Here is a 24548-nt window from a genome sequence, read left to right as displayed (position 1 = left end):
AAAGGGTCGTTGGAAGTCGGGTGCCCCTAGAACTGGTGCGTTAGTGAGAAGGGACTTCAGGTTTTTGAAGGCCGTCTCACAGGTAGGTGTCCACACGAAGTCGTGGTCTTTTCTCAACAGGTCAGTCAATGGTTCTGCTACATCTTGTTTCTCAGATAAGTGTCCTACTTTTATCTGAAGATTTTGTAGTATCTGAGAGTTTTCCAAGGGAATCTCAGGAGGATTAGGCAGGTTCTCAGGAGGCTCTCCCGATTCTATTGTGGTAGAGCTGCAAGCTGGAATTGGATCTCGGGAATGATAAGGTTTTAAGGTATTTATGTGACAGAGACGGGAACTCTTTCTTCTGTCTGGAGTTTTGATTATGTAGTTGAGATCACTGGCTCTGGACAAGACTTCATAGGGTCCTTTGTATTTAGCCTGCAATGGATCTCCTGGTATGGGAAGATAAAGTAACACTTGATCTCCTGGAGAGAAAGTTCTAAGTTTAGAATTTTTATCATACCGACCTTTCATTTCTCGTTGAGCATTCGCCAAGTTCTCTTTTGCCAACTTCCAAGCTTCTAACAACTTCTCGGTGACCTGGGACACGTATTTCAAAGAAGGAACTGGTGGTTCTTCTTTCATCCATTGTTCATGAAGTATCTTTAGGGGACCACGGACTTCATGAATTGTTGTTCGGGTGGCGAACAACAAAAAGGGGAGTCCGTCTTCCCAATTTCGAGTGTTCTCAGCACAGAAGATTCTTAACATTGTCTTGAGCGTTTGGTGAAAGCGCTCTAGAGCACCTTGTGATTGAGGATGATAGGCGGAGGAAGTTACATGATTTATACCTAGTGTTACAAGAGTTTCTCTAAACTTGTTGGAAAGAAAATTACTTCCTTGATCACTTTGAATGTTCTTAGGAAATCCTACCATAGTGAAATATTTCAACATTTCTCTGATTATGTTTTGAGCTTTAATATTTTTCAAAGGAATGGCTTCTGGAAAACGAGTGCTCATACACATGATTGTGAGAATGTACTGATTTCCTTTACTTGAAGGAGGTAAAGGTCCTACACAGTCAATAAGAACTTTTTTAAATGGCTCTTCCATTACAGGAATGGGATGGAGTGGAGCTTCTACAATTTTCTGGTTGGGCTTACCTACAAGTTGACATGTATGACATGTTTTACAATATTGGGCAACATCTTTGACAACCGTGGGCCAATGGAAATGTTGGATTATGTTGAACAAGGTCTTTCTTACCCCTAAGTGACCTGCTAAGGGAGTATCATGAGCCAATCTTAGAACATTATTCCTGAAACCAAGAGGGAGGACTATTTGATTCCTTACTTGCCATGGCTGGTCAGCGGTTGCGGTGGATGCTCTCCATTTTCGCATTAGGACTCCGTTTTCTATATAGAAACCTCGTGACATATTTTCAACTTCTTCTGGAGATGAAAGAATCTCGTACAAATTTTTAAGAGAATGATCTGACTTCTGTTCTTTGATTAATTCTGCTCTAGATAGAGAAACTGGTGAAGAAGAAGATGGGTCAGTTTGGGAGAATAGGGATTCTAAATTATAGGTCTCCTCTTCAGATTTCTTGTACTGAGATCTGGTTACAGCACAAGCGGGAAACAACTGTAAGTTATCTGAAGGTTCTACTGAGGTCTTAGGGTTATTTGTTATTAAGGGAGAAATGACTTTGCTTCCAGCGATGTCATTGGCCAACAATAAGGATATTCCTACTATGGGAAGAGAGTCTACTACTGCTACTTTAACCATTCCGGTTGTTAAATCAGACCGCAAGAAAACATTATGTAATGGACATTTTACAATTCCTCCAACTCCTTCTATCAATATATCATAACCTGTATATGACTCACCCAGATTCTGCAAGACAGAATTTAAAATCAGACTTTGCTTTGCTCCTGTGTCTCGGAGTATGGAAATAGGATATTGTTGTGAACTACTACTATGAGATATAGTTCCTGAAGATACAAATGGTTTGAAACAAGGATCATGATCTGATGAGGGGGGTTCTACATTACTTGACAATACCGGCTTCTTTGGTAGTGTATCCTGAATAGAGGATTTTGAATCATCTGATTTTATATTACTTACAAGAGTTGGTGTCTTATTGGAGAATGAGGGTGTCAGTCTCTTTCTGCAATTAGAAATGTGATGGCCAACCTGTTTACAATATGAACAAGTTACAGGGGGATTAGTCTTAAACCTTTCCATTCTTTGCCAAGGTTGGTTTGGAGGATATTGATTGAAATCAGACCTGTAACTGAAATGTGATGGGCTAGACTGATTTTCAAAGTGTTTCTTTGGGGCCCAAGGATCAGAGTATTTTGTTGAATCTGGAATATATGACTTTGACTTTTGGGATTCCATTTGTCTTGACTTAGGTTTATGATTTAGTGTGAACTCATCAGCCAATACAGCAGCTTTAGTTAAAGTTTCGGGAACATGATCATCTATAAAAATCCTAAGATCTGTCTCTAAGGTATTCTTAAACTGCTCTAACAAAATCAACTGTTTAAGTCTATCTAAGGTGTCCGTTTCACTAGCCAAACACCACCTATTGAATAACCTCTCTTGTTGAGCCGCATATTCTACGTATGTTAACTGAGGTGTCTTCCTATAATTACGGAATTTCTGTCTATAGGCCTCTGGTATTAGTTCATAAGCTTTTAAAATACAAGCTTTCATATTATCATACTCGCTTTCTGCTTCTGAAAGAGAAGTATAAATTTGCTGAGCCTTACCCTTAAATTGTGTTTGAATGATTAATGGCCAATTTTCTTTAGGGATTTGTAATTGTTGCGCCAATTTTTCCCACTGAAGAAAGAAAATTTCTGGCTCTCCTTCTGAAAATTTGGGTAAAAGTTTTACATACTTGGAAATATCTATATGACCTTCCTGAACTACGGGTTGTCTATCAACAATCCTAGCTTCTACTTCTGTCTTCTTTAATTCTAACTCTACTTGTTTCACTTTAGCTTCCTCTTCTCTAGCTTTAAATTCTGCCAATTTGATTTTAGTTTCCTCTTCTCTAGCTTTAAATTCTGCCTCAATTTGCATTTGTTTCAGTTTAGTTTCCTCCTCTTTAGCTACTTGTTTCACCTTAGCTTCCTCTTCTCTAGCTCTAAATTCTGCCTCAATTTGCATTTGTTTCAGTTTAGTTTCCTCCTCTTTAGCTACTTGTTTCACCTTAGCTTCCTCTTCTCTAGCTCTAAATTCTGCCTCAATTTGCATTTGTTTCAGTTTAGTTTCCTCCTCTTTAGCTTTAAATTCTGCCTCAATTTGCATTTGTTTCAGTTTAGCTTCCTCCTCAATTTCTACTCTCCTGACCTTTAATTCAATCTCCTTAATCTTAAGTTCGGTTAGTCGTGCCTCTATTTCTAACCTATTTGAAGGAATTTGTATAGCTGTAATCTCTTCTGGAGATAAGATCTCATCTTCGATCAGATTTTCAACGAGTTCCTGAAGTATTTTTTTCTTTCGCAAACTTGTATCAATGTCTACTCCAAAGTGCTTGCCTATTTCTATCAAAGTGTCTTTAGTTTGTTTCTTTAAGAAACTTACCTTGGGATTTTGAACGAATTCTTGAACTATATCATCCATCTCTATAAGAATGTGTTAAATACCTGATCCAATATCCTTGGCAAGGGTCGCCACTTTGTTACGTGCGGCTGGTACGTGAAGAGACGTTACGTATAACGTCTAAGTGCTTAAGAACCAGCGCACTTCTAGAAGCCACTGTAGGACTGAACTATCTGGTCAGGGCCTAGATAATTCGTAAGACTAGAAGTAAAGGTAACAAAGAAGATTCCAGGAAAGGAATATTAAACTAGCGATAAAACTAGTAAACGAAATTATTAATGGAAAATATTTACAGGCAATCAACACAAAAGAGAATGGGCAGTAGGGTCAATGGGACCGTTACACGATTATGGAAATTATCGTTCAAATAAGAAACACAAGATAAGTATGCAATATGGTACTATCTAAGTACAAAGAGATCAGGAACATGCATCAGAATAAGTAATAAGTACAAATATAAGTAAAGTAATGCAATGTATATCAGACACGTAATGTAGGCAAAAAGGGTGATCACTTCACACCAATCGTCTCATGAATCTAAACCTTCTAGTTTTTATCAAGAGATCAATATGTGGGAATATGACAAGGAGTCAGCGAGTTCCACCGCTTATATACCATTGGACCGGAAGCCGGATACTTCCGGTTAAGGGTGCGGGTGAGGAGGAGGGTAAGTTAACACGTCAACATGGGTAGTTTTAGGACCCTCGACTCGCTTGAACAATCTATTTATTTAGTAACTGTCAAATCTGTGCGCTCCGAACTATTCAGGATTTCGCTTGTCTGTTTGTTCTACAAGAGTGCGCACCTCTCCCCGCACGTAGACAAGATTACATATAGTGGACGGGCGTTACTGCTTAACATTGTTACAATACATACATTACAATACATACATAGACAAGAAATATGAACATAGTTATGTAATACAAAGGAACACAATTCTATAACATAATTACACATATGTCGTAATATCTAATATTACGTTACAAGGCACCATGGGGAATCCGTTGGTATCCGCTGGTCGAGGCATAATTAATAAAAAGAGGTTGAAGTAATAAAAGCTTAATAACATTTAAAATAATTCCCTCAAATGTACATGAAAACAATTACAAGATTCGCTTCTATGCACTGGCTGGGCTCAGTCGTCGCCTCCCATGCGAAAACGTTCGGTCTCTCTTCGCAAGAAAAGAAGGATAATCATAGCATAACGTTATTTCATCAAATAAATATTCTATGCATGGAATAGTACAGTGAGATATATTGTCATATTGAATATAAGATATTATACTTCAGAACTCCAGGAATATCATAGACTTGGGTTAAAGCTATTTGTATCCATGTTCGTACACTACAGCTTTCGACTTTCGACCAATAGAGAACTCGAACCAGAATGAAAAGTTCGAATTCAGGACTACTGTAAACCGACTCTCTGTCTTGGCTTTCGGGAAAGCGTGTATCACCGATCTGGCAAAACTGCCCTTTCTGACCATTCCCACCTGCCCTGATTATCGTTGGGAACTGGGAATCGAAATACGGTATAATATCAATTCCAGTAAAATTATGGTATATGGTAGACATCGTATGGTAGATGGTAGACACACACTAAATTATGGTAGAAATACCATAATTATGGCAGACAGCGCAACATTGGTGAGATGCTGTGCTGTGCTGCCGTAACTGTCGTGCGGGATGCTGGACGCCACGTGCAAACGTACAGTAAACCAGTAAACTCATAATATGTGCATATACGCATCTGCTGAATGAGGTCGTAAGTACGGGTGGACGTAAGTCGCACAGGTCGTAACTCGGATAGTGAGTGTAATGTATTCCTATGGGAAAAACTGCATCATGATTTGACAAAACCCAGGTTCGACCGATGATAGACCGCCCCATCCCTGTCAAATTGCGGTGACCCCCTGTATTTGCGGGTAATGGCAGGTGCCAGGCAATGGAGACAACGGTGGGAGGGGTTTTTACCCCCACTGACCAGTGAGCGCCCGCCTTAAGAGAGGCAGCCCCTCTTCAATAGAAGACTGGTCCCTGCTAAAACCCCTTCCCATGTTGAACCACATGGGATAGGAGGACTAACATCCTCCGATAAGGGGTGGATTCCCTAGGACTCTCAACTTCATTACAAAACAACCCTAGACCTCCTGTTGATGACTCTACTGACATGGAAGTGAACAATGGTACCAGCACATCGGGTTGAAGTATAATAACCCTAGAACCTTATTCCTTTCCTGATAATAAAGCTAAGAATCCTCAGGACAGAAAGAAAGACAGAGAAACAAATGTTAGGAATGAAAAGTTTAGAAAGATGGAAATAATACCAGGAGTATATGAAACAGTAAATTATGAAAAATACTTAATACTTGAATTTGAAGAAGGAAAATATGAGTCTAAATGTTTTCAGAGCAAATAGAGAAATTGTTAATATCTGTGGCAGTCAGCCCAAAATTTGCCCACAAGGAAATGGAAGTCTATTGATCAAAACCTCATTGCCTGAACAAAGTGAAAAACTCAAAACTATCTCAAGTTTAGATGGTCTTAATGTTAAATGCTTCTCCCATCCAGTTTTTAACCAAAGCAGAGGTGTAGTATATGCACCAGAATTATTACACATTGAAGAAAATGAAATAGAAAAAGAGTTAAAAAATCAAGGAGAAATAAAAGTTGTAAGAATGTGAAAGAAGAGTAGCGAACAGCTAGTACCTCTAGGAACAATAATTTTAACCTTCAATCAATGTAGATTAATTACCAAATGTTATATCAGCTGGTTGGTTGTCTCTTAAAGTAAAGCCCTATATACCATCCCCATTAAGATTGGTGAGGAACAGTGTGGATTTAGGACGGGTAGAGGTTGTGTAGATCAGATTTTTGTGGTAAAACAGATATGTGAGAAAGCTATAGGAAAGGGGAAGGATGTTTTTTGGGCCTTTATAGACCTGGAAAAGGCTTACGACAGGGTAGAAAGAAAGGCACTGTGGGAGGTTTTGCGGATATATGGGATAGGAGGAAAGCTTCTAGGAGCAGTCAAGAGTGTTTATGAGAGTAGTAGAGCTTGTGACAGGATTAGAAATTGAGAGAGTGAGTGGTTCAAGGTAAAGGTGGGACTTCGTCAAGGATGCGTTATGTCACCCTGGCTGTTCAACTTCATAGATGGGGTAGTGTGAGAGGTAAATGCAAGGGTAGTGGGTCAAGGATTGGAGATGGTTAAAGAAAATGGAGGAAAGTGTGAGTTGAGCCAGCTGTTGTTTGCGGACGACACTGTGCTTGTGGCAGGATCGGAGGAGGGATTGAGGAAGTTGGTGACAGAGTTTGGGAGAGTGTGTGATAGAAGAAAGCTGAAGATAAATGTGGGTAAAAGTAAGGTGATGAGATGTACAAGGGGTGAAAGTGGCAGTAGTCTGGAAGTGAGCATTAAGAGAGAGTAACTGGAGGAAGTGGATAGTTTTAGATACTTGGGTGCAAATGTGGTAGGAAAAGGTGGAGTGAAGGTGGAGGTAGAATGTAGATTGAGAGAAGCGAGTAAATGCCTTGGTGGATTAAAAAGTGTAATGAGGAATAGACATTTGGGAATGGATGCTAAGAGGAGGTTATATGAAGGAGTGATTGTGCCAACAGCACTGAATGGGGTAGAAACATGGAACATAAGAGAGGAAGAGAGGAGTTTGAATGTGTTTGAGATGAGGTGTCTGAGAAGTATGATGGGGGTTACTAGGCTAGAGTGAGAAATGAGGAGGTGAGGAGGAGAACAGGGTTGGAAAGGGAGCTGGGAGATAGGGTTGATGAAAGAGTATTAGGATGGTTTGGACACAGAAAGAATGAGTGAAGACTAGTAAAAGAGGTATGGAAGGCAGATGTGGAGGGAGTGAAAATGAGGGGACGTCCTAGGATGAGGTGGATGGATGGGATGAAGGGGGCTTTGGGGAAGAGGGGAATGTCTGTTGAGGAAGGACGGGAGAGGACAGAAGACAGGGGTGAATGGAGAATGGTTGTATATGGATGATGTTGTTATGCATGATGTGGAATGGGTGGGGGGATGGGGGGTGAGGTAGTATGTGTGAGCAAAATTTTATGCAGCCCGAAGGGATTTCTCCCTGTTTTCTCCTTTTCTGTATGGGGGGACGGAGAGGGGGGGTTGCCGATTTATGAAGCAGCCTTGCTGTGGATGTGCTGTGTCTTGTGACACTGCTTCTGACCCAGGGCAGTGGACAAGGTGCAGGGATGACCCGTCATCCAGGAGGTGCTAAAATAAGAGGGAGGATGGAGGGGTGTGGAGTGTATTCAGGGATGGAATGGGTAGGAATGATTTTATGCCTTTTCCTTTTTGGCTACATCCCTTATAAGGGGGAAAAAGCCTTGGTATATGTATGTATGTATTAAGATGTTACCAATGTCAGATGTTTGGACACTCCAAACAAATATGTAAAAGTAGAATTAATGAAAAATCTACAATATGCTTAAACTGTGGTAAAGAAATGCATGGCAATTGTAATGAAGCTCCATCATGTGTTAACTGCGGAGAACAACATCCTTCATCCTCCAAGAGCTGTGTAAATTTATCTTTGAAAAGCCCCCCCTGGAGCCACTCTATTCTGCGGGGGAGCGATCCCAGGCTCTTGCCTCCACGTAGAGGGGGTGGGAATGGCCGATGACAGTAGCATACTGGGGGCCAACTACTCATGACCCTCAGTACAACATAGCCTCGACTGTTGCTGTATAGACTTTTATACGTGCATTTCTTACCACTCATTACCTTCTCTTCCCCTTGGCCAACTTTCTACCCCTTTTATTCTATCATGATTGACCCTCCTGATGACATGGCCAAATTTTGAAACCTCTCAGTAACAAACTTTCATGTACGATCATTATAAGTCAAACTTTTCATTCATAATCACTATAAAAAAAAAAGTCATATGGTGATGGCTAGTGATGATTGGAGCAGGAGGTGATCTCTGGGAGCCTCTAATCACGAACTGCACATAGGCAGTGTGGGCAAGATAGTCATTCTGTGATGGGATGGAGGCAACATCACAGCTTGACAGCTACCCACATGACTGAGCAGCCCTGTTCAGGATCCACTCTGCTCACCCCACATGGGGAGGGGGCTAGAAAAGGTGCCCTAAAAATAGTTTGCCTCGCATCCACCTAAATGGGGAACTGCCCCCAGTAATATCACCCTCATTGCAGTCAAGATGCAGAAAAATCCCAAGCACAGATGACGACCTCAGGCACGAAAAAGACTTCTTTGACACCACCAAATACTGATAGTAATATAAAACAACTGAAAGTTGTGCACATAGAAGATATTCCAATGCAGTGTAACTATGATGATATACCTACTCCACTGAGCAAGTTTGAAATTACAGTAGAAATTCGCATGAAATTTCTTGACATAAAATGTGAAGCTTGGGTAACATTTGATAAGCATGAAGATGCCTTTAACATGAGCAGAAACTTCAATACCCTGAAAATTTACAATTCTTTAGTCAAAGAAGCCTCAACAGATATGGTTTCTAGAAATCTAGATGTATATAAACCTACAGAATGGAATTTAGATAACCATCAAGATAATACTATAAAAGAAAGAATCCCCCAACATCCTATGTGGATAGTAATTACGGCTAAGGAAGAAAAATTTAATTACTATAAATTTAATAGGTACTTTCAACAGAGGGTAGGTGACATTAAAAATGGAGATATAACAAGATTTGGTAATAATTCAATACTTGTTCATGCCAAATCGAAGACACAATCCAAGATGCTCTGTATGATGAATGTTGAAAATAGTGATATAATAGAAAAGATTAGTCCTCACCAAAATTTTAGTTATGGAAGAGGTGTTATCCATGATAAAGAGTTGTATGAATTGACTGAACTAGAAATATTAGAAACGTGCCCCACATCTATTTACATACATACATATACCAAGGCTTTTTCCCCCTTACAAGGGGGGTAGCCAAAAAGAAAAAGGCATTAAATCATTCTCACCCATTCCATCCCTGAATGCACTCCACACCCCTCCACCCACCCTCTTATCTTAGCACCTCCTGAATGACGGGTCATCCCTGCACCTTGTCCACTGCCCTGGGTCAGAAGCAGTGTCGCAAGACACAGCACATCCACAGCAAGGCCGCTTCATTAAATCGGCGACCCCCCCCTCTCCGTCCCCCCATTGCATAAAATGAGAGGACGGGGAGATCGGGCTGCGTCAAATTTTACTCACATACTACCTCACCCCCCATCCACCCGCCCATTCCACCTCATGCTATCACAACATCATCCATATACAACCATTCTCCATTCACCCGTCTTCTGTCCTCTCCCGTCCTTCCTCAACAGACATTCCCCTCTTCCCCAAAGCCCCCTTCACCCCATCCATCCACCTCATCCTAGGACGTCCCCTCATGTTCACTCCTTCCACACCTCTTTTACTAGTCTTTCTTCACTCATTCTTTCCATGTGTCCAAACCATCCTAATATTCTTTCATCAACCCTATCTCCCAGCTCCCTTTCCACCCCCGTTCTCCTCCTCACCTCCTCATTTCTCACTCTATTTAGCGTAGTAACCCCCATCATACTTCTCAGACACCTCATCTCAAACACATTCAAACTCCTTCTCTCTTCCTCTCTATGTTCCATGTTTCTGCCCCATACAGTGCTGTTGGCACAATCACTCCTTCATACAGTCTCCTCTTAGCAATCCATTCCCAAATGTCTATTCCTCATTACACTCTTTAATCCACCAAGGCATTTACTCGCTTCTCTCAATCTACATTCTACCTCCACTTTCACTCCACCTTTCCCTACCACATTTGCATCCAAGTATCTAAAACTATCCACTTCCTCCAGTCGCTCTCCCTTAATGCTCACTTCCAGTCTACTGCCACTTTCACCCCTTGTACATCTCATCACCTTACTTTTACCCACATTTATCTTTAGCTTTCTTCTATCACATTCTCTCCCAAACTCTGCCACCAACTTCCTCAATCCCTCCTCCGATCCTGCCACAAGCGCAGTGTCGTCCGCAAACAACAACTGGCTCACCTCCCACTTTTCTCCATTTTCTTTAACCATCTCCAATCCCTTGCCCACTACCCTTGCATTTACCTCTCGCACCACCCCATCCATGTATAAGTTGAACAGCCAGGGTGACATAACGCATCCTTGACGAAGTCCCACCTTTACTTCAAACCACTCACTCTCTCCATTTCCTATCCTGACACAAGCTCTACTATTCTCATAAAAACTCTTGAGAGCTCCTAGAAGCTTTCCTCCTATCCCGTATATCTTCATAACCTCCCACAGTGCCTTTCTGTCTACCCTATCATAAGCCTTTTCCAGATCCATAAAAGCCCAAAAAACATCCTTCCCCTTTCCTATAGCTTTCTCACATATCTGTCTTACCACAAAGATCTGATCTACACAACCTCTACCTGTCCTAAATCCACACTGTTCCTCACCAATTACTCCTGTTCCTCTCCCAATCCTCTCAACCAAGATCCTCTCATAAGCCTTCCCAACTACACTCAACAAGCTAATCCCTCTGAAACTACTACATTCACACTTGTCCCCTTTTCCCTTGTAAAGAGGAACTATACAGGCACTCCTCCAGTCCTCTGGCACTCTACCCTCTCTCCAACAAACATTAAATAACCTCACCAACCAGTCCACCATCACTGTACCTCCCTTTTTCAGACATTCCGCATGGCATCCATCCAGACCAGGTGCCTTACCTGCTTTCATCATCTTAACAACTGCCTTCACCTCATCCTTCCTTATTTCTCCTCCATTCTCCTCATTCATCACTCTCATTTTCTTCACACTTCCCACTGCAGCAATCTTTCCTTGCCTATCCTCCTTCACATTAAGCAACTCCCTATAATATTCTGCCCATCTTCCCCTTACTGCCTTCTCTTCCATTATCATCTCTCCATCTGCACCTTTTACCTTTCCTTCTCTACTTGATTCGCCTCCTCTTCCTCTCTTAATTTCTTTCCAAAACATCTTTTTATTACTTTCAAAATTTTCTGTCATACTCATACCCCATTTCACATCTGCTCTCCTCTTTGCAACCTTTACCTTTTGCTTTACTTCTCTTTTCTTTTCTTTGTACCTCTCATATGACTCCCTCGTCCTATTTTGTAACCAATCTGTGAAAGCTCGCTTCTTCTCTTCTACAACCTTTTTTGTTTCCTCATCCCACCATTCACTACCCTTTCTTCTATTTCCCCCTGTCCTTCTTGTTCCACACACCATCCTTGCACACTTTATGACTCCCTCCTTGAACCATCCCCATTCCTCCTCCACACCCAGCTCTACTCTACCCTTTACTCCCTTCCACTCCTCCTTCAGCTTCTTTCTGTACTCCTCCTTTTCCTTCTCATTCAAAGAGTTCACTCTAAAAACCTCCCTACCTTTTGTCCCTTTCCTCTTTCTCCATCTATCCTCCACTTTCAACTTGGAAAGTGAAAAATATCCCAAACAGTAATGTGATTATACTTACTATTGAGGATAGCAATATACTGACTCATATAGCAATTGAAAATGAAAGAGTGAGAATTAGACCTTTCCATCCCAAAGCTCTACAGTGCTATAACTGTTTTAATTTTGGCCATCCGTCAAAGATATATAAGAATAATGAGGTATGTGGTAATTGCTCTGGCCCAACATACAACCAATGCTTAGATACTTCCAAATGTATCAATTGTTAATTGGATCACAAACCAGTTGACAGAGTATGTGAAGAATACAAATTTGAAAGGGCAGCTATAAAGCTTATACTGAGCATATCACGCAGGGCTGCGGAGTCGGAGGTTTTAGCTGGAGTCGGAGTCGGATTTCTAAGAGTATTGGGAGTCGGAGTCGGAATTTTTTATCCGACTCCGACTCCTTAAGTCCAATAATTTTTTTTTTTTTTTTTTTACATGGTTTCCCTGTTTGGTTTTACCAGTTGCACAATTTAGCAGTTGTCGTATGGTTTTGCTTTTATTTTTGGAGGCAATAGTGAGTGTGTGCAGTGTATATGTACACTAAATGGTCTCTCCAGATGGAAACAAAAAACAATCCATCAATAATAAAAAAAAAAGAAAAATACACAATACTGACAAGCTATCGTTGTCAGTCTGGGTAAAAGTGTTTGTGGTCATGTATTTGTAGTTGTTTCCTGTAAGGAGAGTGAAACTATATATATATATATATATATATATATATATATATATATATATATATATATATATAATATTTTGTACTATACTGCAATGCTTTTACTTCAACATAAACATCAATTCGTGCTGCCACCATGTGACGGCATTGTGTGCTACTAGTACTAACTAATGTAAACAAACAGCTGCAGATTCTGCCTGAAGCAGTGTCTCCCAGTGAATTTTCTTTTCCTTCATTTTCGGTAGTTTTATCACATTTTCCTTTAATAGAAATATGCTAGATTATGATAAAGCTACTTCAAAATATAAAAATCATACATTTATCAAAGAAATTTAGTGGTTTGAAATATACGAAATAGAAACAGGCTACTGATCATGGTTACTAGTGAATACAATAGGCCTACAAGTGAAGCAATGAAAAATAGAAATCAGAGTAAAGAAAATCACAAACCATTTTAATCTAATTCAAAACTGATTATGCTATAAAGACAATTGCAAATTAGGCCTAAGTTTACCAGATATTTATGCTTTAACTCATAACCATAATTCTATCTATCTATATACAAAAGGCTTTTTCCCCCTTATCAGGGAGGTAGCCAAGTCAAAAGGCATAAACCCACTCCCACCCATCATCCCTTCCACCCTCACATCTTAGCTCCTCGTGGACGACGGGTCATCCCTGCATCCCGCCCACCACCCTGGGTCAGAAGCAATGCAGGACACAGCACATCCACAGCAAGGCCGCCTCACTTAATTAGCGACCCCCCTCTCTCCGTCCCCTCACATAGAAAACGGAGGACGGGGAGAAGTCCCTTCGGGCTGCATCAAAGTATCATTCACACTTTCCCACTCCACAAACCCCCCCATCCTCCCATCCCTCCCCTTTCTTTTCATCACAGTATCATCTATACACAGCCCCTCTCCACTCATCCTTATCTTCTGCCACCTCCCTTCCCTGCTCCACAGACATTCCCCTCTTGCTCATTGCCCCTGTCACCCCATCCATCCATCTCATCCTCGGTCGTCCTCTCAAATTCACTCCTTCCATCTCTGCCTTCCATACCCCTTTCACCAGTCTTCCTTCATCCATTCTTTCCATGTGTCCAAACCATCCTAATAGTCTTTCATCAGCCCTCTCAGCCAACTCCTTTTCCACCCCAGCTCTCCTTTTCACTTCCTCGTTTCTCACTCTATCCAGCCTTGTAACCCTCACCATACTTCTCAGACATTTCATCTCAAACACATTTAAACTCTTCCTCTCTGCCTCTCTCAAATTCCATGTCTCTGCCCCACACAGCACTGTCGGCACAATCACCCCTTCATACAATCTCCTCTTTGCATTAATTCCCAAATGTCTATTTCTCATTACTTTTTTAAATCCCCCAAGGCATTTGTTTGCTTCTCTCAATCTACAGCTTACCTCTACCTCTACTCCTCCCTTTGCAGCCACATATGACCCCAAGTACCTAAAACTATCCACTTCCTCCAGCCTCTCCCCTTTAAGATTTACTTCCAACTCTCCACCATCTCCTCTTGTACACCTCATCACTTTACTTTTACCCACATTCACCTTCAACTTTCTCCTATCACACACCCTCCCAAACTCAGTCACTAACTCTCCCAGTGCCTCCTCTGACCCTGCCACAAGTGCAGTGTCATCAGCAAACAACAACTGACTTACCTCACACTTTTCTCCATTTTCCGCAACCAACTCCATTCCCCTGCCCATTTCTCTTGCATTTATCTCCCGTACCACCCCATCCATATACACATTGAACAGCCATGGCGACATGACACATCCCTGACGTAGTCCCTCCTTTACCTCAAACCATTCACTCTCCATTTCTGATTCTAACACAGGCTCTACTACTCTCATAAAAACTCTTGACTGCTCTTAACAGCTTTCCCCCAATACCAGTTTACCCTATCATAAGCCTTTTACAAATCCATAAAGGCCCAAAAGACATCCTTACCTTTTCCTAAAGCTTTCTCACAAATCTGTCTTATCACAAAAATCTGATCCACACAGCCCCTACCTCTCCTAAACCCACACTGCTCCGCATCAATTACTTCCTCTGGTCCTCTCCTAATTCTCTCAGTTATAACCCTCCCATACGCCTTCCCAACTACACTCAACAAACTGATCCCTCTGAAACTACTACATTCACACTTGTTCCCTTTTCCTTTGAAAAGCGGAACAATACATGCACTCCTCCAGTCCTCTGGTATTCTACCCTCCCTTAGACACACATTAAACAATCTCACTAACCAGTCTACTATTACTTTACCTCCCTTCTTCAGACACTCCGCATGACACCCATCTAACCCAGGTGCCTTACCTGCTCTCATCATTTTAATCGCTACTTCCACCTCATCTTGTCTTATTTTTCCCTCATTTTCTTTGCGCCTCCCACTGCTATCACCATTCCCTCCCTATCCTCCTCTACATTCAACAGTTCCCTAAAATATTCTGCCCATCTTCCCCTTATCGCTTCCTCTTCCACTATCATCTTTTCATCTTTGCCTTTTACCTTTTCTTCCCTACTTGAATCAACTTCCCTTCCTCTCTTAATCTCTTAATAATAGTAAAAAGAAAATATTTAGGCCAAATCTTGTACATTGTGTAATGTGACCTTGGTAAAGACAAATATTGATATACTGGTATACGGAATAGTCTGTGAAACCCTACTATTGATAGTAGCCTATTGAGTGACTACTAGACCTTAAATATTACCTACAAGATATACAGTTTGCATGATTTGGCTATGTTTCTTTTTGTAGGAATTGGTAAACAATAAGCATTGGATGCAAGAACAATTTAGATTACTTTGCCAAAGTTTCATACTTTTCCCAGTGATGTAGCCTAGGCCAATTGTAAGGTCCTACCTGTTGTATGATAAGTGCTGATTATGAGATAGGCTAACCTAGCGAATCATTAGAAGTTTGTATTATTGATAAAACTGTGATGAAGAGAGTGTATATACTGTATATATCGCTTGTTTGCGAAAAAGTCGTCATTGTATCGTTCACTAGGTACGGGTACTGGTATATGTAGATTCGTATTAAGTTTATACCATTTTATTCAAAGCTTTCAGGTTTTGCAGTTATGGTATATACACTGTCAACTGTTAAATAGAACGATACATTAATATAACTGTTTATCACACCACTTCTTGTTGCACAACACCTGTCATCGTCCCAACTCCTCGTCTCGGCCACGCTACCCTCGTGGTCATTGCCCGGAAGTGACATCTCAGCACTTTGGTGTGTTGGGTTTAGTCTTTAGTCTTTACATTAATTTCGAGAAGGTCCGTTGTCTCACATGGGTGGTGCAACTGCATTGATTATGTATTGTTGTCTATTATCATACATGTTAATTATATATCCAGGGGAGGATCGTTAGTATACGTAATTTGTGTTTTGTGTTTGTTTGGTTACTCGGATGTTCATGTGCGTTCGTATGTCTGTTTGGTGGTCGAGTTGTTGTTGCCGACCCGAAGGTTGCTGACTAAGTTCTTAGTCAGCTAGAAGGGCCTGACATTGAGTGGGTGAGTGAGTGAGGGAGTGAGTGAGGGAGTGTGAGCGAGTGACGTTACTCATCATGTATATGGTGGCGTATACATATCGCTCTCCCCCTGGGGTTAGGTGGCTCCCGGCACCTAGGGTACATGGTTTACAAAAGTATTTATATGGATAATACATCGAGAAAAAAAATTCAGAGACACAAAATCCTGTGGGGTTAAAAATGTGCAGATGGGGGGGTGTTGTTGAAGTGAATCTGAGGTCCCAAGGGGGATCATGAACTGTAATTAAGGGGTAGCGATGTTGTGTCTCAGAAGTGTAACGTTGTGTCTCACCAGATTACATGTTCTATTGGATTTCACATACACTGTTTAATTCACTTTTTAAATGTTATTGTTTTTATGGTTTAACACTATCACTGTTGGGAGTGTTGTTTTTCTAGACACTGTTCTATGGTCAGTTTTGTGTGTCACATTGCACTTGTTTTATTTCATAGTATGGATATATAGTTTCTGTATGAATTTTTATAGTATTTAAGATATTGGGTGAGACACAAGAATAAACTTAATCTAGGTTTACAACAATTTGGGTATGGAGGTGGAAAGGTTTTGGAAGGTGTTACTTCATGCAACAGAATATGATTATTATTATTAGTATAAAGAGCATGATTAAGAGGGAAAGGGCTGTGGAGTTATATGGAAGAATCCTATGATGTAAGTCGAATGAGTCCATGTCAAAAGTAGTCGATGTTTAAGGTGGGTAATTAATGATGTATTTACTTTTGGAGGATGAAGGTTATGTCTCAGTGTATGAGGATATGTTTATCTGACTCTCGCTAAGATTATATTGGTCGGAAGGAAGTAGAGAAGTTTTATAGATATGTGGAAAAGAGTTCTTATTGGAAATGGGCCATTTTAACCTCCACTGATAGATACATGACGTCCTGCATCTTCAGGGGCGAGAGCTAGAGTGCATGTTTAGTTGCGTCGACGCAGAGTCATGGGATGAGACTTGCGTATTGGTGATTGGTGTGTGTCTGTGATAGGTGGGTTGTGGATGGGAGGTGAGATTGGGTCGAGGTTCAGTTTGACCTTTCTCAACTTCTCTCCATGTATGGTGAAGGTGGAGTGATCAGAAGGATCTGTTAGTAGGAAAACATTGTTAGGGAGTGAACTTGTGACTATGAAGGGGCCTAGGAATTTGGGTTTGAGTTTGTTTGTTCGACCTGAGTCTTTTACCATGACTGTGTCGTCAGGTGCTATGTCAAGTGGAATTGACCGTTTGTGTTGTTTTGTCTTTGTCTTTTCCTGGGCTTCTTTCAGGTTTGCTCTAACTTTTTTGTAAATTGTTTGCATTCCTCTTTTGATGCAGTGTGCGAGGTTATCTAGGTTGTATAAGGGTGGGGGGGGTTGGTTGAATATTTGGTAGGGTAGGCGCATTGGTTGGCCGAAAATGATTTCATGTGGGGACATCTTTGTTGCGGAATTGACTGTGCTATTGATACTGGCTTGTACCTGTGGTAGCCAATCTTCCCAAGTGTCCATGAGGTCATTGACCAATGGTCTGAGAATTTCTAGGACCTTGCGATTTGTTCGCTCAGTCAGACCGTTTCCCTGGGGGTGGTATGCAGTGGCAAATGTTTGGTCAATGTTGTAGAGGTGTGCTATTTCGCGCATCACTTCATTTTTGAATTCTGAGCCATTGTCAGATAACATTGTGTGTGGTATGTTGTATTTACAAAAGATATTGTTGACCAGGGTTTTGGCTACAGTCTCTGCTGTTTTGTCCTGGAGTGGTATTAAGATTGTGTATTTAGATAAATACTCAACTGCTGTGAGTACATAATTGGAACCTTGATGGCTCGTTGGCATTTTCAGTAGGTCAATGCCAAGTGTTTCCCATGGTTCAGCAGGGAGTGGGATATCTTTTATGTTGATTTGCTTCAGGTTAGGGCCTCTGAATTGTTTGCAAGTTACACAAGAATCTATGTGTGTGGTTATATCTCTTTTCATGTAAGGCCAATAATATGTGTGCCTAGCAGTGTTTAGTGTCTTATCTCTGCCCGAGTGGCCTCCCATTGCACTGTCGTGCAATATGTGTAGGACCTTGGGGACTAGGGCTCTGGGGATAACAGTAACCTCTCTTGTATTAATGGTTCTCCTTATGACTCCGTCGACCAGATTGAGTTCCTCAATAGGGACAGGTGGTCGGGAGTGTAAGGGGGTTTGTGAGATGAGATGCTGTTTTATTGGAGACCATATTGGGTCTCCGTCAGTTTCATCCCTGAGTTCTTGCATAGGTATGCATGTGGTTTGGGTTATGGGGGTGATGTGAGTTTGTCTGCTCAAGCAGTCTGCCACTACGTTAGCTTTCCCAGCTAAGTATACGATCATGGGATCGTAATCAAGGAGAGTTGTTTTCCATCTAGCAACTCTCCCATGTAAGTCTTTGGAGTTAAAAAGATAGACTAGTGGTTGGTGGTCTGTTAGTATGGTAATCTTGTAGCCTAAAATGAGGTATTTAAAGTGTTTTAGTGCCCATATGATTGCAAGTCCTTCTTTGTGTGTAGTTGAGTAGTTATTTTCAGTTTTGTTGAGGACTCTACTTGCGTAGGCTATGGCGTGTTCTTTGCCATTGTCATCTTTCTGTTGTAGGACTGCGCCTATTCCTTTAGAGGAGGCGTCTGTGTAAAGAAAGAATTCTTTCTTCATATCAGGGAAAACTAGTACAGGGGCTGTGGTGAGTGCGTGTTTGAGAGTGTCGAAACTTTGCTGTTCTGCTTCTGACCATTGAAATGGCTCGCCTTTCCTTGTGAATTTGGTCAGAGGGGAAGCAATATCAGCAAAGTTTCGGATAAAGTGTCTGTAGTAGGAGGCTAACCCTATGAAACTTCGTGTTTCATTTGCGTTTCTGGGGGTTGGGAAATTGTTTATTGTATCTATTTTATCAGTGGTTGTGTGAATCCCTTTTGCATCCACTTTATGGCCTAGGAAGGTGAGTTCCTTCATGAGGAATCTACATTTCTTTAATTGAATCTTTAATCCCGTATGTTTGAGACGTTTGATGACAATCTCTAAAGTGTTAAGGTGGTCTCTTTCTGTGGGACTATATATAATGAGGTCGTCTAAATAGACGAATAATGAGATTCCTATCATGTCACTGAAAATGCGGGTCATCAACCTTTGTTGGGTTGAGGGGGCATTCTTAAGGCCAAAGGGCATACGTTCAAACTGAAAGTGTCCTTTGTCCGTGGAAAATGCAGTTACGGGTTTTGATTCCTCTGTTAGTTCGACCTGCCAGAAGGCTGACTTGAGGTCTATTGTGGAAAAAACAGAGTTCCCGTTGCCAATGCATTGTAGTACATCTTGCATGGCGGGGAGGGGGTGTGGGTCAGATTGAGTTAGGTTGTTTATTTTTCTGAAGTCAACAACAGGGCGTAAGGTTCCGTCTTTCTTAGGGACCAAAAAGAGGGGACTGTTCCATGGGGAGTCTGAATGGGAAATTACGCCTTGGTGTATCATCTCATGTACACTGTCATTGACTTGGGATTTCCTACTGTGGGGTATGCGGTAAGCGGGGGTGTATGAAGGGGGGGTGTTTGGGGGAATTTGGATGTGATGTTTGATTATATCACATTTGCCTAGTGATTCGCCTTCTAAGGCGACAGCTGATCTATTCCTCTGTAGGAGAGCTAATAGCTCGTTATGACTTTCTCCGTCAGCTGATGTCGTGATTTGGTCTGGGGGAATAGGGGGGAGGGGTTGTGTTGGTCTTACTTGGTTGATGTGTTGCGGCAGTGGTTCCTGGATAGGGGAATTATGGAGATGGACTGCGCAGATGTTTGTATTCTTCCTGATTTTACGGTGTTGTTCTGAGGTGTTTGTTAACATAGCTAGTGTATGTTTATTTTCTGATATTGTGTCCCAGGAGGACTCAATGGTTATGTTGTTAATCCTGGACGTGTCTGAGTCGATTATGACGTCCTGATGGTCTATTGCACCGGGTATGTATAGTGGGACTGTTATTGAATGTCTAGGGGGTATGATGACTGTGTTAGACATCAGTGCCTTTGAGGTGACATAAGGGGGTGGTCGGAAGGAATAGTTGTTAGTGGGATTGGGAGTATTAAAGGAAGGTAGACATGAGAGATGTTGTGTGTCTGAGTTGGGTGTCTCAGGAACTGTTGATTCATTATTTACATCTCGGAAGGAGATTTTGTTAGTCTCAAAATCTATCTTAGTTTTCCAAATCTTTAATGAGTGTAGTCCTATTATACCTTGTTGGTCAAGGCTCCATTCATCTGCTATGTGGAAAGTTGTGAAACCTACTTTGTGATTGTTGACTTCAATATTTAAGTCTATGGTGTCGTGTAGAGGAATTGTGCTCCCTTCTATTAACCCCTTCCATACGGTGCCGCACACGTAGGCGTCATGGGGAGCGAGTGTATTCGCGAGACTGCCATATCGGCGTCTTGATTATATTTATTGTAGTCGCCCCTCCATAATGACATTCTTTCTAATTCTTTTGTAATCGCATTTTCTATGGTTATCACAATTCACGGGTGAAGAGAGAACGATTGATATAAGCGGTGACTATATTTTATGATGCGAGTATTATTACGACACGTCGTACGGCTGGCATTGGCTGCTGCCACCGAGATCTAAGTCCATGACGCCTACGTGTGCGGCACCGTATGGAAGGGGTTAAGAGTCCTTCCATATTGGAAAATTGAATTTGGGGTGGGTCATTTAATGCTTCATACAGAGCTCTTGGGATGATGTTCAGGTTTGTTCCTGTATCAACCATCATGTCAACTTTAAGTTGGTCTAAGCTTACTTCTAGGGTGAGGTATTTGTGTTGTGTATGAGATATTCCTATGGTGGTTTGGTGCGTGAGGCTGGTACACGTTCCCCCAATCGTTGTTTAGTATTGGTTGTCGTGTTGGAGGGGGGTGTTTGTCGATGGGTGGTGAATGGGTTGTTAGTTCTCTGATGCGGTTGTTGTTGTGTTTTCTGTAGGTAACACTCTTCGTTGGAGTGAGATGATGTTTGGTGTAGGTTGCAGTATTTGATTGGATGTGTTGGTGTAGATAGGAGTGGGTGTTTAAAGGGGGGTGGAACTTGTTTGTTTTGATTCTGGTGTGAGGTAGTAGTATGCACTGAGCGTGGGTGTTGTTTTTGCTGTGTCCAACACTGGGCATCTGTGTGGGAAATGGTTCCATGAACTGAGCAAGGGATAGGGTGGTGTTGTACCTGCGTGTGTTGCTTTTGCTGTGTCCAACACTGGGCATCGGTGTGGGAAAAGGTTCCATGAACTGAGCAAGGGATAGAGTGGTGTTGTACCTGCGGGTATTGTTTTTGCTGTATGCAGTCTTTCGTGTTGTGACTGTTTGATGAATGGTAGGAGCACCACTTAGAAGGTTGTCCTTGATTGGTGGGAGGGGGGTGCTGTGAGTGAAGGCTATTTAGTCTGGGGAGATGGTTGGGGGTATCTAAGGATACATTGCAAGCATTCATGATATCTAAAATATAGGTATAAGCTAGAGGATTTCTAGTGTCTAGTTCCTTTTTGGAGGCTTCCTTTAAACACTTTGGAGGGAGTTGGGAGAGATAGGAAGCTATTTCAAGGAATGTTAGTAAGTGTTTTGTTGGCATTACATTTTGACCAAATTGATCAGTGTGAGTCCAAGGAGAGTTATTTTCTAGGTCTTCTCTGACCTCTTTCATTCCGTTTGCAACAAAATCCATTATGTTAGTAATGGAATGTGGTGGGACTCTAGTGTTATTGAGGAAGGTGATGAGGAAGGAAATGTTGTTAGGTTGTTTGTTATGAAAGACCTTAAGGAGGTGGCGTTTATATTCCTGATAAGTGATTCCAGATGCAACTAGGGTGTCTAGCATCCTTGCCTTTGAACGGCAAATGTCAGATGGGTTTATTTTCTGACGGCACAAATTTATTTTATCTGTCTCTGAATATTGATTCTTGGAGAAAAACAGGTCACATGCTGTCAAGAAATCTGTAATGGATAGTCCGCTATCTTGGGAAAAGGTTGGGATTTCTGTGAGGGGGGTTATGGTTTGATAATTGTTAATTATTGTTGGTTGAGGTTGTGGGTAAGGATAATATTGTGGGTTTGGAGGAAGGTTAGGTGGTGGTTGGTGGTATGGTGTGGAGTGGGTTTGAACAGGTGGGGTATGGGGGGAAGGAAAGGGGAAGGTTTGGTACTGTTGCTGAATGGGAGGGGGGTTATTATGTGTTGGGATATGGGGGTTGGATGGATTATGGTTTATAGGAGGTTTTGTTTGCATATTTGGTTGGATGGGAGGAATGGGTGGTTGTGATTGTGAGGGGTGAAAGGGGTCTACTTGAGGAAGCTGGTTGAAAAAAGGTAAGACATCGTTCTCATAAAGGGGAGTTATAGGGGTATCTGCATTAGGATTAGTTTTGTCAGGTTTATTTAACTGGTCAGAGGTATTGTCATTGCCAATTAAGTCTTCTGTGTGTATTTCCTCTTTGTCACTGGATATGTCATTTTGGTGTTTTTCTTCTCTAGACTTTGAGAAGACGCTATGTAAACTTTTTAGTTTTGATCTGGTGGCAAAGGCCATGTTGTTAAATCATGTATTAGTTAATAGTTAGTTTTGATTTGTAATCTAAGAAAAAGGGAGCTGTTAAAATATGAATAATAGGTATATAGTAACTAAGGGTATTATGTTATGCTTAGATATGGGAAGGGGGATATAGTAATGGGATTACAAAAATCATAAAAATATATGTGTATATATAAAATAGTAATAAAATGTGGAATTAATATTATATAATAAGGAGTTAATTATTGTGATATTATTCTTATAATAGAATTAATTATGGTTCATAAAAAAAAATTTACAGCAGTAAAGTAGGTTACATTGATAAAAATGTATAAGTTCTATGTAAATATTGAATTTTAAACATATAAGAGCTATTTGTTTAAACAAGAATTACTTAACTGTAAGAATACATATGAATGTGATATTATGTAATAGTCAAATCTAGTAAGGTTATTGCATATCTATAAATATGAAATGGTATTAGGAATATGTGAAATTGGTATTTGATTCACACATATATATATATATATATACAGGATATACAGTGTAAAAGGTTATATAAAATATTGTGAAGAAGAATTATTTGACATTGGCAAATAATTATGTGATTATAATAGTTATTGAGAGATATATTTAAAATACAGTATTTTTAAATAATAAATTGGTACAGTATAAGATGGAAGTATGCAAAAATGATTTTAACTTAGTTGTGTAACTTAATTAAGTAGCTTAGTTTTATAATAAGATAATGTTGTTGAAATATTAAATCACTAAAAGTTACATATGTTATATATATGTAATCATAGGGTACCTTTATGGGTATATTCCCGGTTATCGATAATTATATCGATGTGCTTCCGGTCCGTCAGGTGTGGCTGTGGCGGTCCGTAGACTTGTTTGTAGTTACGCGTTGAGAGGGGCGTAACATCACCATAGAAATAGGGTACTGGGGAGAGATGAGCAGTGTGTGGAAATATCTCTTGATGAGGGTAGTGTCTCGTTGATGTTCTCGTAAAAAAAAAGGAAAGCAGTATCAGGGATTCAGAAATGGATAGGTAAGGTAATAGTAGTAATGATACTATTACGTATTTGAAAAGGGTGTTGGTTGGGTTACCTTATTTAGAGGCTGGTAATTATTGTTGAGTCGGCGATAACGTAGGTGTTGTGCATGGTGTGGTTTTGCTGCCACCAGGTGGTGAGAAATTTTCACCACCGCTTCTTTTGGAGGAACACAATTGGTGCAGAGGGGTGCGCAGGATGAGTCCTCGATAGTCTTTTTTTTCTGGTAGTTAGTTTGTTTCTTTAGAGACGTGGGCGCGGTCACCGCTTGCCACCAGTAATAATGTATCGTTCACTAGGTACGGGTACTGGTATATGTAGATTCGTATTAAGTTTATACCATTTTATTCAAAGCTTTCAGGTTTTGCAGTTATGGTATATACACTGTCAACTGTTAAATAGAACGATACATTAATATAACTGTTTATCACACCACTTCTTGTTGCACAACACCTGTCATCGTCCCAACTCCTCGTCTCGGCCACGCTACCCTCGTGGTCATTGCCCGGAAGTGACATCTCAGCACTTTGGTGTGTTGGGTTTAGTCTTTAGTCTTTACATTAATTTCGAGAAGGTCCGTTGTCTCACATGGGTGGTGCAACTGCATTGATTATGTATT

The 24548-nt window shown here is 41.0% G+C and overlaps 1 protein-coding gene and 1 long non-coding RNA gene across 5 annotated transcripts in view; one reads left to right on the top strand and one right to left on the bottom strand.

Annotated features, from left to right (window-relative positions):
- Positions 1-24548, top strand: part of LOC143038802 (sister chromatid cohesion protein DCC1) — a 398731-nt gene that overhangs the window by 98254 nt on the left and 275929 nt on the right. The window lies entirely within an intron of this gene.
- LOC143038800 (uncharacterized) lies at positions 15821-23788 on the bottom strand. Its single transcript, XR_012967610.1, has 2 exons — positions 23682-23788; positions 15821-17421 (listed from the first exon to the last, which is right to left on the bottom strand). It is a non-coding gene; the product is annotated as an uncharacterized LOC143038800 (long non-coding RNA).

The sequence above is a fragment of the Oratosquilla oratoria genome, chromosome 25 (genome assembly GCF_046742065.1).
Source record: "Oratosquilla oratoria isolate Oo_2021 chromosome 25, ASM4674206v1, whole genome shotgun sequence".
In the NCBI taxonomy this organism is placed as follows: Eukaryota; Metazoa; Arthropoda; class Malacostraca; order Stomatopoda; family Squillidae; genus Oratosquilla; species Oratosquilla oratoria.
Note: the sequence above shows the minus strand (reverse complement) of the source record. Positions and strands in the feature narration are given on the sequence as shown.